The sequence below is a fragment of the Schistocerca serialis genome, chromosome 4 (genome assembly GCF_023864345.2).
Source record: "Schistocerca serialis cubense isolate TAMUIC-IGC-003099 chromosome 4, iqSchSeri2.2, whole genome shotgun sequence".
Taxonomy (NCBI): Eukaryota; Metazoa; Arthropoda; class Insecta; order Orthoptera; family Acrididae; genus Schistocerca; species Schistocerca serialis.
In genome coordinates this window covers 752,803,615-752,812,869 of record NC_064641.1, presented here as the reverse complement: position 1 = coordinate 752,812,869, position 9,255 = coordinate 752,803,615, and the positions used below count along the sequence as shown (strand labels likewise).

General features: G+C 41.3%; 1 pseudogene; it reads left to right on the top strand.

Moving 5' to 3' along the window:
- Window positions 1–2,931: 2,931 nt before the first annotated feature.
- LOC126475685 (5S ribosomal RNA) lies at window positions 2,932–3,048 on the top strand (annotated as a pseudogene).
- The last annotated feature ends 6,207 nt before the right edge of the window (window positions 3,049–9,255 follow it).

The window sequence follows — 9,255 nt, the reverse complement described above, 5'->3', positions numbered from 1 at the left end:
GGAGTGGGTAAATTCTCAACGAACTTAAAACAACCACTAGTAAAACCAGTACAACATTGATCAACTCTGTAATAGAGCTGAAGCAGCATAGACTGATGTACCAGTATATGTCACTGATTCTTCATTCACCCAATGCCCAGCCATTGTTGCTGTCAGATGTGGCAGCTTTGTGTACAAAATTTTGGACAGATCAAATCATCTAAAAACTGAATCATGTACACCGAGGTGACAAATGTCATGGGATACCTCCTAATATCATGGTGTACTTTCTTTCGCTGCTCGGTGCTGCAGCAACTCAAAGTGGCATGGACTCAACAAGTTGTTGGAAATTCCCTGCAGAAGTACTGAGCTGTGCTGCCTCTATAGCCATCCATAATTGCAAAAGTGCTGCCAGTGCAGAATTTTGTGCATGAACTGACCTCTCGATTACATCCCACAAACGTTCGATGGGGTTCATGTCAGGTGATCTGTGCAGCTAAATCATTTGCTCGAATTGTCCAGAATGTTCCTCAAACCATCCACGAACAATTTTGGCCCAGTGACATGGTGCCTTTTCATCCATAAAAGTGCCATTGTTGTTTGGAAACATGAATGGCTGCAAATGGTTTCTAAGTAGTCAAATATAACCATTTCTGGTCAATGGTCAGTTCAGTTGGGCCAGAGTACACAGTCCATTCCATGTAAACACAGCTTGCATTATTATGGAGCCACCACCAGCTTGCACAGTATCTTGTTGACAACTTGGGTCCATGGCTTTATGGTGTCTGTGTCACATTCTTACCCTGCCATCAGCTCTTACCAACTGAAATTGGGACTCATCTGACCAGGACACAGTTTTCCAGTCATCTAGGGTTCAAATGCTATGGCCACAAGCACACGAGCTACAGGTAATGTATTGTTAGCAAAGACACTCCCATTGGCAGCCTGCTGACATAGCCCATTAACACCAAATTTGGCCACACTGTCCTAACAGATACGTTCATTCTATGTAGCACATTGATTTCTGTGGTTATTTCACATAGTATTGCTTTTCTGTTAGCACTGGCACCTCTACACAAATGCTGCTGTTCTCTGTTATTAAGTAAAGGCTGTTGGCCACTGCATTCTCTGTGGTGAGAGGTAATGGCTGAAATTTTGTATTTTCGGCACTCTCTTGACCCTATGGCTCTCACAATATTCAATTCTCTAATTATTTCCAAAATGGGACGTCCAATGTGTGTAACTCCAACTAGCATTCTGCATTCAAAGTCCATTGATTCCCGTCATGCAGCCTTAATCACATCAGAAACCTTTCCACATGAATCATTTGAGTTAAATGAAAGCTCTGCCAAAGCACTGCCATTTTATACCGGTTGTTATGTGTGCATATTGCTATCCCATGGCTTTTGTCACCTTAGTTTATTGGCCCTACTCAGTGGTGGTTGCTGTGTAAGAGCAAGTGAACACCCTAACTTTCGACACCTTGAAGATTTATTCATTATTTTTCTTTGAATGCTGTTAAATGTAACAGCTGCTGCAATCTGAAAGATACAACACGTAGATTTACTGCGCTACTGCGCTTCTAAGCCTGTGTGAAATTTGGCATCAGGGTTGCGAGCACTTCCTCAGCTGTGCATGTTTTAAGAAGCTTTTGCGCAACTGGGTCACGTAACTGCCTTATGGGCCAAATACATACGGATTTGATAAACAAATTTCACAGTTCACGATGTGCACAGCTAGCCCTTACCACTCATATGCAAGTTTACATCAGTGCTACCAGGTGGTAGCACACTGCAGCAAACTTTTATCCCCATTCGCTTGGCATAAATCCCACCAGATGATAGCACACTCCTCAGATATGCCAATTCACTCACTATATAGTAAAATTAGATTGGATGTCAGTATATGTTAAAGTTGTACTGAGAGAAAAATCTATTTTGTGGGTTTCTGAATGATTTATATTATATTAAGTTTTGAATTTTATCATATAGTAATCCATTTGAGGTCCGCCCCTCGCGGTAGCGTTCTCGCTTCCCGAGCACGTGGTCCCAGGTTCAACTCCCGGCGGGGTCAGGGATTTTTCCTGCCTCGAGATGACTGGGTGTTGTTGTGTCGTCTTCATCATCATCATCATTCATCCCCATTACGGTCGGAGGAAGGCAACGGCAAACCACCTCCATTAGGACCTTGCCTAGCAAAGTGGTGCGGGTCTCCCGCATTGTTCCCCTACGCTCTGTAAAGAAGCATGGGACTTCATTTCCATTTTCCAATCCATTTGAGGCACTGACAATTGTAAGGGCCTAAAACACATCATTGTTGATTGTGAGATTGTAACATTTATTCGTGCTTCTGGAATCTGTTGATCATATTGTGGGTCAGGTTCATCTGTGCTGTAGGACATTATGGATCTCAGTGCCTCATTTGTATTCTAGTCAAGCGACCATGTTGGTAGACATTACTACTTGAACTGATCATTTCCACAGACAGCAGTTTGTGTCTGCAGTTGGTTGTTTACTGTGTGGGTATTGGCTTTTGGGTGCAGTGTAAATGTGAACTGTGTTGAATCTATTTTAAATGCTATCAGGAAAGTAAAGCTGTGAGTCATGCTTGGGCAGCTCAGTCAGTAGAGCACTTGCCCACGGAAGGCAAGGGTCCTGAGTTCAAGTCTAGATCTCGCACACAGTTTTAATCTGCCAGGAAGTTTCATATCAGTGCAGAGTGAAAATCTCATTCTGGAAACAGGAAAGTAAATTATCAACAAATGTTAGCCACAAAGGAACTATGGCCTCCGAGACCACATCCATTCATTGAGAGAGTGACAAAATCACGTAAGTGTGATTACAAGCAAACATTTAGCAAGAAAGTGTACAATTAGTGCAAGTTGTGTGGGTGCAACGTAAGAATGTCTGATTTTCAGCCTGGAAGTAAATTCGTGGACTAATACATATGTTAGACAACGGCCTTGCCGCAGTGGATACACCGGTTCCCATGAGATCACTGAAGTTAAGCGCTGTTGGGCGTGGCTGGCACTTGAATGGGTGACCATCCAGCCGCCATGTGCTGTTGCCATTTTTCGGGGTGCACTCAGCCTCATGATGCCAATTGAGGAGCTACTCGATCGAATAGTAGCGGCTTCGGTCAAAGAAAACCGTCATAACAACCGGGAGAGCGGTGTGCTGACCACATGCCCCTCCTATCCGCATCCTCAACTGAGGATGACACGGCGGTCGGATGGTCCCGATGGGCCACTTGTGGCCTGAAGATGTAGTGCTAATACATATGTTAGGGATCTTGTACATTTGTCTGCAAAATGGAAAAGCATGAAAACTCCCACTTACACAAAAATGCGATACAGAGAGTTGCAAAAACTTATACATTATTTCAATCTTGCCCTAGACTCTACTGAATTATGCACAAAAACAACAAAATTCCATATATTTTCTTTTGTGAGATAAGTTATCCATATTATTATTATTGGCTGTGACTGTAGTTGTATAAACTTGTTGACAAGCATTACTCTCATACATCAGATGCTATTAACCTCATACTCTCAAATTTATCTAAATGTATGAACATCCAGAATGTATACTCATGAACCGCCAGTGGTCCTGTGTACTGTATACACACAACAAAAATTTAATTATTTTTTGTGCTCTCTGGCATTGCAATTTTAATAGGAAGCAAAACATTAGAGGAAGGCAAGAGAAGATTGCAGTGGCATTATTAAGGTAACCACTGTTACTGTGATGATAAAAAATAATTAATGCATTAAACATTGTAACAAAACTGACAAATGTAAAGTAAATGACTATCATTTGTCTGTCTTTCGAAGGATTTCTTTGTTGTGGCACTGATTAGTTGACAACAATTATCTGTTAATGGGAAGATTAATTAACTACAATGCCAAGTGAATTGTTTAAATGAAATGTTTTGAAAGAGGGATTTATGGGGTTATTTTTTATTTGCAAAAACTAATAATTTATTGAGAAAGGTTTGAGGCCAATAGTAACAATGACATTGACATAAACAAAGAAGTTGAATTTTAACATCCTCACTGTATATCACAAGTCTTTTACTGTGACAATGAGTCAGTTGTTTTGACAGAATAATTATGAAACGTTTTATTGAGAAAAATTAGCGTTTCCAAAAAGTCCTCTATCTTCTATACGTAACAACACAATTGTATCTGTAAGAAAAGAATAAAGTATTATTTATAGTAAAGCTGGTATCTGTGTCTGACGGGAATTGCTTTTCACTAGTATATGTCTTTTTTTTCCTTTCCTTTTTTTCAGTCATATCTATGAAGTCCAATGTGTCAACAGACATCGAATCTTTGATACTGGATTACACATAATGTATGTGGATAAAAGAAGTCAATTTTTCATTACAAGCAAATGGAAAACAAAATCTAGAGGTGCTGTTGTATTGGTGGGTATTATTAACGTGCTATCTGGTAATAGTTGTGGACTTTAAATACTTTTTCCACTGTGAAAATATTGTTATCTACAAAAAAATGAAATTCACATTTTTGAGACACTGCTGTATTTGGATTTGATTTGAACAGCAGCAGTCCTAGCCCACTACTACCTGCACCAAAACAAGGTTTATTGTGTGGTTTAATTTCCTGTGGTTCTAGTAATGCTGACCAGTATCCTTGAACAGTAGTACAAGGCCCTTTACTAGTTGCTTATAGACACTCCTTCTGGACTTCATGACCTAAATGTTCTGTGTCGTTTGATCTCCAACACTTCACACTGAAAGGTGTGGTGTGGTTTCATCATCCTCACCACACAGCCTAGAAGTAGGGCTTCTTTCTTTATATCCATCATGTGTAGGTGTTTCCTAAAGTTTCCATGGCCTGTCATGAGTCATACACAAGTGTAGTCTGTCTCCTGTTCAAGCCCAGGATTGAAGAACTTTTACAAAATGCCTTTGGCATCATTAGCTTGCCATGTTTTTGTGTCTGGAGCATACTCTAATCTTATACATGCTGCCTTCTGATCTAGTTTCTGACTTTTTATTTAACCATTGCCTTCATGATGATTAGGACGGTTCTGGTCCAACAGAGTTGCCTCACCTGTCCTGGCTACCCTGTCAGCTTGTTCACTGCCACTGATTCCTGGGTGACCAGGAACCCACACCAGGTTTACCCTGCTTTTTTCCCCCGTAGTTTTAGAAGGACTTTATGGCATTCTGAAATAATCTTATATCTTGTTGCAGGCTTTGATAGAGACTTCAGAGCTGCTTGTAGATGCTACATCTATATACCACTTACACAACTCCTCCTCCACACATACTCTGATATCCACCTGGAATACTGTGGCCAGCTTCCCTAGAGAGATGGCACACTTTACTCTAGGTTGTACACAAGATATTCTGACCCCACTGTCTTCATATGTTTTTGACCTGTCAGTAAACCAGACTATTCTCATGCACAGTGTCATGGTTCAGTCTTCCACTGCTCCCTACTTCTGATTGTTACATGGAAAGGTTTACTGAAGCAGCTAAGAGTTTTTGTATGACAGCAGGTATTTCCCTGACCATTTCTATCTTCACCACATTCCCTTTATTGGTGTGAGATTCAGGATATTCTAAAGGTATCCAGTTTTTAGCCTGTATGCACCTGCCTCCATTTCAACCCACAGGTATGATGGGGGCATGTCCAGTGTGGTCTCCAGCCTGGCAATAAATGTGCTGCTACATCCACCAGTTATGGCTAATCAGGCCAGTCTCTGCACCTTGCAGAGCTCCTCGGCGGCCACCATCTGTTCTACTTCATTCCAGCATACTGTAGCACCATAAACTATCATAAGTCTTAGTACAGAGGTAAATATCCAGCACACACTCTTGGTGTTTAGACCCCATTTGCTACAGGCTTTTCTACTGCTCAAAGACTACCTTTCACTTTTGAACATATATTTTTCATGTGAGGGGTCCATGATATTTTTGCTTCCAGATACTTCACTACCACCTCTCAAGGTAGAGTTTCATTGAGAAATTCACAGTTTCAGTATGTGTGCTGGATATGTTTCCTTGTAAATGGTGCTACAACAGTTTTCTTGCAGCTGAACCTTAAATGCTGTTTTCTGCATCAGTTTTGCACCATATTCAACCCACATTGTGCCACAGTACTAACAGTACACTGGTGTCCAAAATCAAAGCAACAAAGTGCTATTTCCCAGTCCTGTGTCTAATTCACAATATAATCAAACAAACTGTCAACAGATGTCAGTACAATCGTGTTCTGCGTGGAATATGACATTCCGATCCAGGGTGGTCTCACATTCACTATCGCTGTGTACACAGTCACTGACGGCACGGTGAAGGCACTCATCAGACTATGCGGTGGAGGGTCATAAGAGGAATGGAAGCAGGACAGTCCCAAACTGATGTGGCCCAATGACTTAATATGAATAACTCTGTTGTTTCTCGGATATGGTAACAGTTCATAGAAACCAAAACTGTATCCCAAAGATCAGGGCAGCACCAACCAGTGTGACAACAGAAGGAGAGGACTGTTAATTGGCTGTAAGGGCATGATGGTATCACCTTAGTATTGCATGACAGCTGGCATCTGATCTCGCAGCATCCAATGGACAAGTTGTATCGAGGTAAAAGGTGTACAGAAGGCTTCGACTGATGAAACTGTGTTCATGAATTACTGCACTGATGGCAGTTGAAGGCTTTAGTCTGAAATGGAATATATCTTCTCCAAATTTCAGAGTCTTCTGTTTTCTTCTCCATACTGAATTACCCGGTCTGAATGTAAATATTCTCATTCCTCAGACGCTCTCGTCAAGAGCCACATAAGTTCAAATGGCTCCGAGAACTATGGGACTTAACATCTGAGGTCATCAGTCCCCTAGAACTTTGAACTACTTACACCTAACTAACCTTAGGACATCACACACATCCATGCCCAAGGCAGGATTCGAACCTGCGACTGCAGCAGTCGCGTGGTTCCGGACTGAAGCGCCTAGAACCGCTCGGTCACCGCGGCCGGCAGTCACATAGGGATAACTTCTAGTGGCATTATATTTGGTAAATGTTCAGCACACCGTGTTCTTTCACCCACAGCACTGCATGCTACTGACATTTTGAAAGCTGGCCAAGTTCTTGTTTGTGTACATGTTGATGAAGTCAATGCCGCAATACAATGAGAGACAACAAGAGCAATGCTCCGTGACAACACAACAAACAGTAACTTTGTTAAAATATCATAATATTGGATACATCCAATCTTATCATTTACTGGACAGATTTATACATGCTAGATATTGACCAACTGCTATTTTATGGCAGCAGTTAAACAACGCTGGATTTATGATCTATGATTACCTGGAAAATATTGCTCAAATTAAAATTTTTTGCTTTGCTATGAATTTCGTATCAGACAGAGATGGCCTTACAAACTACGCAGTTAATATTCTAAATACGATAAAATGCTCTGTCACAGACACACACTGATCATCATCCTCTTAGTTGTACTTAAATTGTATGGTAAGCCATATGAATCATGTCGCTGGTGGTCAAACTTAAAATAAGAGGATGTAAAATGATTGGATTTACCTGAGGGAACTACCCATTATGACAACCAAATTTTAATTACTATTGGAAATTAACAATTATTGATCTTGGCTATCATGGCACCCCTGGTAACATGCTGTTTAAGAAGACTGCTGCAACTGCACCTAATAAACCAAAATGGCTTTACTGTTACGTGTGCTGCTTTTGGCAGCTAATGACATTTGTCTGAATGCTATGCTGACTAGTGCAAGAGAATGCACAAAGTCGTGGTCCAATAGCCATTCTCAAGGAATTGCTCTGAGCTTTTGTGGCTGATTAACCCATACCATTTACTACATATGCATGGGATCTGCATCTCCACCTGCTATATGAGCAGAGACACAAAGTCACTAGTGGTCATATCCTCAGGAGACTCTGACACCCAGTTCCGTAACATACCTCATCAGCTAATCATCTTTCCATGCAAATATTTCTTATGATAATGTTTGGTCTTTAGGTGAATGGCCATTTGTACTAATATCTCCATATGGAACAATGGCTACTGTGATATTCTTAAGATTGCAAGAGAGTGGTGACAGCTAAGTAAGCATAGTAACTGCATCCACCTGACCTGGAATTGGTGGCAATTAGTTACACTTTTCTCCAGAGTTAATTCTATGCTTCAACAACATACTTTAACTACATTTAAAATCATGCTAATTGGAAGCTATTCTATTAATTGGGTTCATGAAAAAAACTAAAAAATGCTTTGTTCATTCTGACAACAAAACAAAGATTTTGACTGCCACTGTGGCATCTCTTGAATGGTCTTAGTTTGGGCTGAATTTATCTACACACCCACCACCACAATTTATTATTATTATGGCTCAGACTACACTCAGATGTTGATTGACTCGATCGGTGGAGTGCCTCGTGGGATGCTTGATGGAGCTTCTCAATGGCACCAGGGAAGCATTGGATAGGACATTCACTCACAATGTGGCTCATTGTTTGGGTGTCACCATATTCACACACACTGTCACTCGAAAAGCCCCACTTGTGCATGTTGTATTTGCACCTACCCTCTTCAGTCCGATATCTGTTTAACTGCACCCACACCTCCCCTGGTTGGTGGAAGCCTGGAACTGGAACTGTTGGGTTATCTACAACTTTGTGGTTTCGGGTTCTTGTAGCTTGCCACTCACGTTTCCACTCTGCGTCCTGGTTGAATCCTGTGGATAGCATTTGGACTCCCATTTCATATGCTGGTCTTCTAAATCTGAGGCGTTTCCTGGGCAGTGATAGAAAATCGTCATGAAGAGGGATCGAGTTGTTTTCAGAAACTTGCTGACAGAGACTGTAAAGAGCAGCCTTTCGACAGAGGTTTGGTGGACAGATGATTCAAAGCACTGGTAGCCAGAGGCGATTTAAAGATAATTCCAACAGCGATTACGAAATTAACAACAATATGAAAACCTATACAAATGGCACTGTTCAGAGCCAACCTGGAAACGTGCTCATAATATCTCAACTGAATGTTGAGGGACTGTCCAGAAATAAGGGCGAAATACTATCTAAAATTTTGAGAGAGAATAGGGCAGACGTCTTAGCGCTGCAAGAGACTCATACTGAAGATGACAACGCTCTGTGGAAGCGAGGGAGCATCCCAGGCTATAAATTAGTGTCCTGAATTAACCACCCTCAATATGGAGTTGCCAGCTTTGTCCGCAACAACTTAAAGGATGTCTCAGTTATTCTTGAGGAGAAATC